This window comes from Amblyomma maculatum, chromosome 2 (assembly GCF_055883805.1).
Source record: "Amblyomma maculatum isolate TAMU_Amacu chromosome 2, ASM5588380v1, whole genome shotgun sequence".
NCBI classification, from domain to species: Eukaryota; Metazoa; Arthropoda; class Arachnida; order Ixodida; family Ixodidae; genus Amblyomma; species Amblyomma maculatum.
In genome coordinates, this window is record NC_139345.1 from 183,789,276 (window position 1) to 183,798,480 (window position 9,205).

General features: G+C 48.5%; 1 pseudogene; it reads right to left on the reverse strand.

Moving 5' to 3' along the window:
• Window positions 1-1,085: 1,085 nt before the first annotated feature.
• Window positions 1,086-4,817, reverse strand: LOC146200580 (uncharacterized; annotated as a pseudogene).
• Window positions 4,818-9,205: the final 4,388 nt, after the last annotated feature.

The window sequence follows — 9,205 nt, forward strand, 5'->3', positions numbered from 1 at the left end:
TATAAAAGTACATATTAACGGTGCACACTTAGCTCAAGCTTCGCAACACAGTGAAAATAGGCCCTAAAAACTTCATGATGGCAAAGCCTCCACTAATAATGCAAATTCATCGTTGAATGCCAATCGGAATCCGTAATGAATCAGCTTCTGTATGTCGCAGAAGGTAACTTTAGTGGTAGGACATATTTTATATTTATCATAAAACAAGTTGAGTGAGTCATCATACTAACAAACAGGATCCTAGATTGAACCTACCATGTAGGGCAGGACAGAGCTTTTTTAAACCAGTTGCAAAGTTCACTATATATATGCTTCATGGTCTGACATTCTGCCCAAGCCTAGCTATTTTTGCTCGTAGCTTTTGCCGCAAAATCAGGTGCACTCTGTATTGGAATCCTCCACCGCTGTATGTCTTTGGAGAATTTTACTGTTATTTTTTTCTTTTCCTTCCTTTCTTAAAGTGGACACCATGCTAAAATGAAGTCACTTTAAACATTGAGGGGTTCTAACAATGACGGATTGATCCCACGCATACTATAGGGTTAACACGCATAGCAAAAACATTCGCGTATGAAATAAAAAGAAAAAAAAAACAGGATTGCACGCGTCTTCTATCGGCGACTCGTCTTTTCAAAGAAGCATTCGGCCACTGCCTTGCTCCTGTCCACACCCATCTTTCCCCCGTGCCTCGAACGGCGCCAGCATGTCCGGAGGGTCGAGTGTTACTTCCTGTCGGCTGGGGGGAAAAAGGGGGGTGGAGGGAGGGGTTGCTCCCTCTGGGTCTCTGCTCTCTGCCTTCTCCGTGGTTTGTCTTCACGGAGATGACCTTGGCTGCAGCATAGCTGGAGTAGCGCAGCGGGGGCGGCGGCTCCCCCTTTTCACCGAAGCTGTTCTTCTGCGCCCCGTTTTCTTTGCACGCAGACGCGGGTACGCTGAGTGCGGCGATGTGCCAGTTCAGTTGGCGTTTTTCCGCCACCGTGGTCGCATCTTGCACTGTGAGCGAAGCACCGTATGTAGGTTTTTCGCTGGTGATTATCACGAAGATCGTTTTGTTCAAATTGGAGCGCGAACGTATGCATTTAAGTCTACGGAGGAAGCCGCTCTTGGGTGGCAGCTTCTGCGCAAGGAGTACGTGTTTAAGTTCAACAGTCGCAGGCGTTTTGGATTCTAGACGAAAAGCCGGCGCGGGCGGAGGGAGCGTCTGCACTTTGGTGAGTGTTTTACTTTTTCCTATTCGTGTTAGTGCCAGTCTTGTACAGTGTGTGCTACGAGGTGAAGCACGCATGTAAATATTTCTAGCAATCAAGCCAGCCTCATCGGAAAAAAAAGGAGGGGGAGAGAGAGAGAGAACGAGGCTTGTCTCTACGCGGACGCTGGGGCCGATGGAACGCCAGCTGGAATGGCGACATTTTCTTTTTTTTTTTTAACCGGTGACCGTTTTTGACGGATTGTTCGGCACAGTGCTGTACTCTTTCGATACGCTACTCGCGCTGAGACGGACACATTATCGAGATCATAATATGCCTCTGTCACACATTGTGGATTATTGAATCTGTGCAGCTCCACCAGTTTTGCAGTGTTTGTTTTTCTTTCCACTCATTTTAGTGCCCATAGTTGGTAATTTTGCTTCAAGTTTTCTGGGTAGTAATGCTTGTGACCTGCGCTTTGCTATTTATATTCACAATGGGATCTTTGACGGCAGCATATATTGTTTATCAGGGAGAAATGAACGATGTGGTAGTGCTGCCGAGCTGTGGAGGCAGCGGTCGAGGCCGTCTAAGAAGGGAAAGACAGTGACAACTCATTTTACACAAGAAATTTCCTGAGCTATGACGTGGAGCAGCGCACAAATGCCTTTGCTCTATTTTTAGGTTAGTATATACCGGAACCTAATTATGATTTATATTGTTTATTTCAGCATCACATGCGAGGAGTTCCCGGACGTATCAGCGTTTTACGCAAAGAACAGCCTGGCGTCATACCTTGCACATGAATTGAAATAAAGCAAATAAACAACCCAGCTCATGTTATGGGTTCACCAAAGATGCATATTTTTTCTTTCTCATTAACGCGCATTTTTTATTCTGTGTTCCCTTTCCGCTGCGGATTAACAGAAAATGCTGCGTGATCAACGGTTAGCCAGGAGCAGGCACGAGGTGGTTTACATTAATGCAAAAGTAGCACAGCACATATCCTTGCTGCGGTCAGTCAACACATTCTATGTTCTGCTCGACCAATCAACAATTTAGTCAGTTTAGTGTAGGTTAATGAGTGAGTAAGTATAATGGGGCTTAAAAGATCAAGATCTGTTTTGTTCTTTTATGCCTCACTATGCTTATCATTAACCAGCACTGATCAGACAGGATTGTTGATTGGTCGGGCAGAACATAGAATGTGGTGACTTATCGCAGCTAGGAGATGTACTGTACTACTTTTGCATTAATGAAAATCACCCCGTGTCTGCTCCTGGCAAACCGATGGTCGTGTACTATTTTCTGTTGTTCAGGAGTGGAAAGGTAGCAGAAAATCAAAAAGCGTCACTTGCAGAGTTTCTTAAGCATTTGAGCCTGAAATCAACAGAATTTCAGTTGCGCGAATTCCAAAAGCGCTCTTAAGAAACACATGGGCCACTATTTCATAAGCGCTCAACAAGAGGTCAACACTGCATCATCCAAGATGTTGCCGATTATCGACAGACTTTCAACAGCGTGTATTGACACAACGCTTTCGAATTTCTATAGAAACCCTACATGCATTTTTGTAAGGGGTACACCATAAGGAGGTGCATAGGCATTCGTTGCACTGAAGGAGATTACAGTTAGGACCGAATAAGAACGATAAAGACTGTTGCCAATGTGTATTTCTTTTCTGCCCGTCCTTGTTTCTTCACGCGATCGTTAGTTCCGAACTACCCAGCTGCATAGGAACTTGTACATACAAACAAGAAGTGAGTACGCGTTCACACTTCTTACACACGCTACATGCTTTACGGTCCTCTTTTATTTCCTTAAGGTAAGCTAGCAAAGCCACAGTCACGCTCTAATATGAGTTCTTTTCTTTCAATAGTAAGCGGCAATGAAAAACACTCACCTCCACAAGTTGTCTTCGTCCATTTATGTGTCAAGCGCTCCATGAAATTTTATCACTGTAGGTCCAGAACTTCGGCTACTTTCTATTAGATATTTAGCATGCTTATGGCACTCGCGCAGTACTTCGATTTCAGACGACGCTAAAAAAATACAGCACCTTGCTTGGGAATCAGCTGTTTTCTGCAGGCCGCCATGTGCACGCCTTGACGCCGCCGGCGCACCCTCGCGGCAACCAAAGTTATTTAATAACAAGTATTATTGCATAAATAAGAACGCTTGTACTTGAGCTCAATGTTAATCAATACCAAAAGTAGTATATTGCCAAAATAAATCTTTGTTTGTTTTGTTTATTGCGTATTAGTTGCGTCGTGTTAGAAAAAGTTAGGAGACGGTCCCTGCTCAGTTTTGTGCCACACTGTGGCATCAATGTTTGCCGAGGATTCGGGACTACCGGGGCGGAGCCACGCTAAAAGTCGCTGGTAATTGGACGATTTCGCATACTCGTCACGATTGACGTCTCAAGGCTACGTCACAGCTTCGTAAATTTGACGTCACGCTCACAAACTTGTGAGCGGAGTCCGTAATTCAGCCCCTGGTGCATCTTGTTCAGGTACCACTTCGCGGACCTGAGCTGGGCGTCGTCCTTGTGCGCTGCGGGGATTAGGGCAGAGGCCACGGCGGCCGCATGCGAAGCAGGTTTTACCGCGCGCGGGACAAACTGACGGATCGCAACCAGTGGTACCGCAATTACCGCATTTCTTCCGGCTTCCGCTGAACGTAACAAAGGCGGCGTCCGTGTCTGAAGTATGCTGGTCATAAGAACGAACGCGTGATAAACTGGGCCTGTTCTGGTTACCGGAGCGTCCGTCATTGCTGAAACGCCGGTTATCTTGCGCGTTCCATCGGACTGCCTTATGCCGGCGTGGCCGCTGCTGTACGATGCGTTGAACGGGGTTAGCGAAAGCTTCAGACTCGAGTTGAGCTCGCTCACGAAATAGCGCAATTTCAACGGCACGGTCGAACGCGAGCGCGTCGCCTTCTAAGAGCAGGCGTTCTCTTAACTGTGGAGATGCGACTCCAGTATTGAACTGCTCGCACATGTTTTCGTTGGCTTAATTTCCGAAATTGCAAGACGCTGCCAGTTCTCGAAGTGCGAGTACAAAGTCGGATATGGACTCACCGTGTAACTGACGGCGTTCGCGGAGTTGGTGGCGTTCTAGTCAAACGTTGTGCGTCTCGGCGAAATGTCGTTCCAGAGTGTTGCGGGCCACGTCGTATTCGTCCGGGAGACGCGTCGCTACGGCGTCTTCGGCAGTTGCAGTTGTTCCGGAGGTCACTTGCTTGGACGGCGGCAACTGGGGCGTCACTGGCGGTGGAAGCGCATCGAAAATGCGTTGTCCTTCTGGTCCCAAGCAGTGCAGCAACAGGGCTCGACGGCGGGTTGCAGGCAGCTCGGCAGCTTCGGACGCGAGAAGAAAATTTTCGAATAGGCGTGTCCAGCGGTGCCATGGTATGGCAGGAGTGCCCGGGGTGGCGAGAAAATGCGGCGGCGGCGAAAGCGCGGCTGAAGCCATCCTTGCGTGGTATCCAATTACCTCGTCGCCAGGTCGTCGTGTTGGCCGGCGCACGACCGCGGGAATAGATCACTCAGCTCATGCCACACGAGACTCTTTATTCAAGCGTGCAGCAGTTTATATACAAATCTTAGCGCCATCTGTTGATGGTTATTGACGACACTTATTAACTAAGGGCACCTAGTGTTGCCCATGAACACTACACTGCCCTCAGTAAACTTTTTCATCATCATAGCCATCACTGTGTAGCATTTGTGTCAGTTTATTAGCTTTACAAAAAGCAGCCCTCTTGGGGTACGTCTGTCTTCAATATTGACAAATACAATTTATCTGATCTCGTTATATGGTACTGCGTTCGCAAATAATGTACTTTTATTCACTGGAATGACCTACGTTGCTATTTCGACATGCAGTTTGTTTTGTGCTGAAGGCACATTTGGGTGCATACCAAGGATATAGTAGAGCATTTTGCCTATACCGTTTCGTTTGGAGCGTCTTGTGCCTCGGAGTAGTTTATAGCATCACTGTCCGTGTGTTTTATTCTATAGTTTTTTTTTCGGTCCGAATGCACGTCACGTACTTGAGCATGTACAGGGTTAATAAAAATAAATGCGAACAGCGCAGTGCATGAATACACGATTGTCTTAGTGGCGATCCGCTATTCAGCTTAGAAGCGGTATGAAAAAAAAAATGGCAATGGCTTAACTAAGCTATGGCATTATATACGTAGCGACAGATACGTTTCCCTGACAGCTTGTTGCGGTCCTGAATGTTAAGCAGTGAGAGTCAGATCCTCTTCTGTTGACCTTTTTGAAGGTAGCGCGAAAAACGAGGACCAAGAGTGCAAGGACACAACACGAGCGCTCGTGTTGTGTCCTTGCACTCTTGGTCCTCGTTTTTCGCGCTACCTTCAAAATGAATCAGATTCAACTCGCCCAAAATTCAACCTTATTACTCTTCTGTTAGTTCCCGTTGACTGAACTCTTCCATAGGCGCCATCTCTGCGGTTACTCTCCGTCTACTACGCTCGGCAGTCTGGCATCACCGTTTGTCAAAACCGTTCCTCTCTGTTCAGAACAGCCAGAAAGGAGTACCCAATACCACACAAATCCCTCAATAAGTTAGAAGAGAACATTCTTAGGAGACTACAAACCAACACATACCCAACGCCAGCTAAATTACACCTGTGATACCCTACACTATACTCCCCGCAGTGCCCACACTGTGGAGAGGTAGCTACCCTCTACCATATGGTGTGGGCATGCCAATTTAATCCCTTAGTTGACCCCATTCCCAACCCCTCGGAGGAGCAGTGGGAGGCTATTCTGCTCAGCGACGATCCTGACCGTCAGCACTGGCTGGCGGGGAGGGCCAGCGCAGCAGCAGCAGCCAATGGACTACCGGACTAGGCGGCCCACCCACATGTTCTGAGAATACTGAATAAATAAAGATGTTTTCAATCAATCAATCAATCTCTGTTCGGGCGTTTTCACTGCTCTCTTCGCCTTACTCTCATTCTCTCTTTGGTGCTGCCGCTTTTATGCTGTGCCGGCGGTCGCGTTTCCATAGAGCCAAAACGGAGATATGTCCATGTGATGCACGTTAAGGATCCCTAGGTGGTCGAAGTTTCTCCGTAGCCCTGCACTAACGCTCCTTTTAATCGCCCCAATTCCTCTCCCACCTTCCTTCCATTACAGCGCGTGACAGGCGTCCGCAAAGCGTTTGACAGATTGTGCCTTTTCATTCCTGTGAACCAATTTATTATTATTATTATTATTATTATTATTATTATTATTATTATTATTATTATTATTATTACTATTATTATTATTATCATTATTAATATTTTAAACCAGGCATTCTTGTCTTTGTTCGGGCGTCTAGGATTCTCGGCGTCCTGACGTTCGGAGCACCGGCTAAGCGCGTCACCTACGCACTGTGACATCACTTGGCTGTGGCGGTTGCCTGGCTTGTCTTTGTTCGGGCGTCTAGGATGCTCTGCGTCCTGACGTTCGAAGCACCGGCTAAGCGCGTCACCTGCACACTGTGACATCACTCGGCTGTGGCGGTTGCCTGGCGGCTGCTCAAGGTCATTGTGCGGTAGCGGCGAAACTGACGCTATGGTGAGACGCGCGCATATTGTAGGTCTTGCTGCACAATGCGGACAAGAGAGTGTCGCTACCTCAGTTTTCTCATATTTTCTGTATATTGGCAGTACGTATGTACGCAAGCGTTGTGATCCTGCTACCGTTTTGCTTAGCGAGAGAGCTGTTTGTAAAAGCACGCTAAATCTTCTCGAAAGATGCGTTATTGCTTCTACAATCCGCCTTTTGCGCGAGTTTTCTGCGCATGCGCGAAGCCCCAGCGGCGACTGATGAAAACACATTGAGAGGCGTCGACGGCGCTTCTCGTCGCCGCACTCATAGCCAACGCACGGGGGCTGGAGGCGCGTTACGTTCACAGCCTCGGTAAAACGATGCCAACCACCTGTGCCGCTTACGGCTGCCACTCTCGAGGCGTGCCGGGATGCAAGACGCGTTTTGTTAGGTTTCCTTCGGCGAGTCGCGACCTGCAACGGCGTGAAGCTTGGATTAGGGCAACCAAGCGTCAAGACGTGAATGGGCGACCTTGGCAGCCGACTGCGTGCTCTCGACTGTGCGAAAAACACTTCGTTACAGGTATGTATGCATCTAAAGGAAATGTGCATGATGAAAAGTATCTACCGGAGTTTGCACCAAGCCTGTAACCCACCAGTGATAGCCGCAATGAGCACTTGTTCGGCGCGTCTGATTGCGATGTATTTTGTCGTTTGTTTTATTTATGTGCGAAGGGGCCGGGTAGCGCAGATATCACAGGTGGCTGTGTGCGCTAGACCGTAATATTTAGCATGTTTTATCGCGACTGCCGCCTGACTAAAAAGAAGAAAAAAAGGGTGTTTGTTGTGATGCACCGCCGTTAGCGAGCCGAGTGGTTGAGCTGGTCATGAGGCTCGCGAACGGCAGTGCATTAAAACGCCGTATTTTTTTTTCTTGTTAGTGAGGTGGCAGTCACGATAAAACATGCTAAATATTACGGCATAGCGCACACAGCCGCCTGTGATATCTAAGCTACCTATAGCCCTTTCCCACATAAAGATAAGAAGGGACAAAATACATCGCCTTCAGGCCCCGGTGCAACTGAAGCAATCACGCACCGAAGATATCCTCATTGCACCTATCACTGGTGCGCTACAGCCTGGGTGAAAACTCCAGTAGGTACTTTTCATCATGCCTATTTCGCTTAGATGCATACATACCTGTAGTATCTATGTTTTTGCCGCTCGGAGCATATGACGCACTTGACACTTGCACGACGCACAGTATTTTTTTTTTTCTAATAAAAGGCTCGCCTTCGTGCACGCCAAAGCATCCGGACTTTGTTCCTTTAATGTACGCAATCAGATGCACTTCGTTAGGGAGCTTGATAATCGTCGTCTTCGTCCAACCGTTTGCAACGGCAAAGAAACCGCCCGGCACAATAAATGAGTCTCCTGGAGGGTTCATGCTCGTTCACTTGCAGAGTGGATCGTTCCTGACCGAGATGCGCATCCGATATGTAGGAGATTCACATGTGTCACCAAGTTGTTGATTCCGCAGTAATCGCGGCGGAGGCAGAAATGAACGTTGGAGATCCTTTCACAACAGAATGACCATTCTCTGCGCACCGAGAACCTTTTCACCACTGCGACCACATCCGTTCTGACTCCTGAGGCCAGAAACCGGCTACAGCTCTGAATCATCCATTGCCAGAAAAATGCAGCGAGTTTCCTGCAGGTGTGCATTCGGGCCGGGACAATGCCCTTTTCACGGGGTGTGTATATGTGACTCTCTGCCGATCTTCGTGGATGAAATCCTATAGCTGCACGGTTGTAGATGACGCGAGGAGGAAGCGACGCCCATTGCACCATGCCGGCGCCGCGGTGACCGCATTGTGCTCGGTAACTCAAGACACCCCGCGCATATGCGCCGCTCAAAGTCACAGGAGACGATTCCACCTAGCTCTGCAGCATCAACAAACCCCTGGCTGCTTTGCCCTTTGAGATCCCCCTCTCTCTCTCTCTCTGCCCCCACGCTCTCCTGTCTGCCGAAAACCTGCACGCTGAGAGCGTCTCATTCTGTCACGTCGAACACGGCCCGCGCTACACGCTCTTACAATACGAAGATTGTATATGCGTACGTGCGTTATTAGTGGATTGTGAAAACGCTCTACCTTCCCCCATACTGCGTGAACATGATATGCTGCAATCACTGTCACTACTTTCCGCTCCGAGGCCAAAAAAGGGGGGAAGCTTTCGCTTTCTACCAGCGTTGGCGTGGCCATTTCGTATGGTGCGCTCTCGCGTCGTCTGCTACACTGCCGCTCAATGTGTTTCCCGCCCGCTCCCGCATGATGGCGCCACATCCTGCCGCAAAAGGCGGATTCATACCCCACGGCCGTAACCGCAGCCGCGCTGACCAAATATGGCGGCTGATGGGAGCGGCCGCCACCTTTCGCGGTCTATTT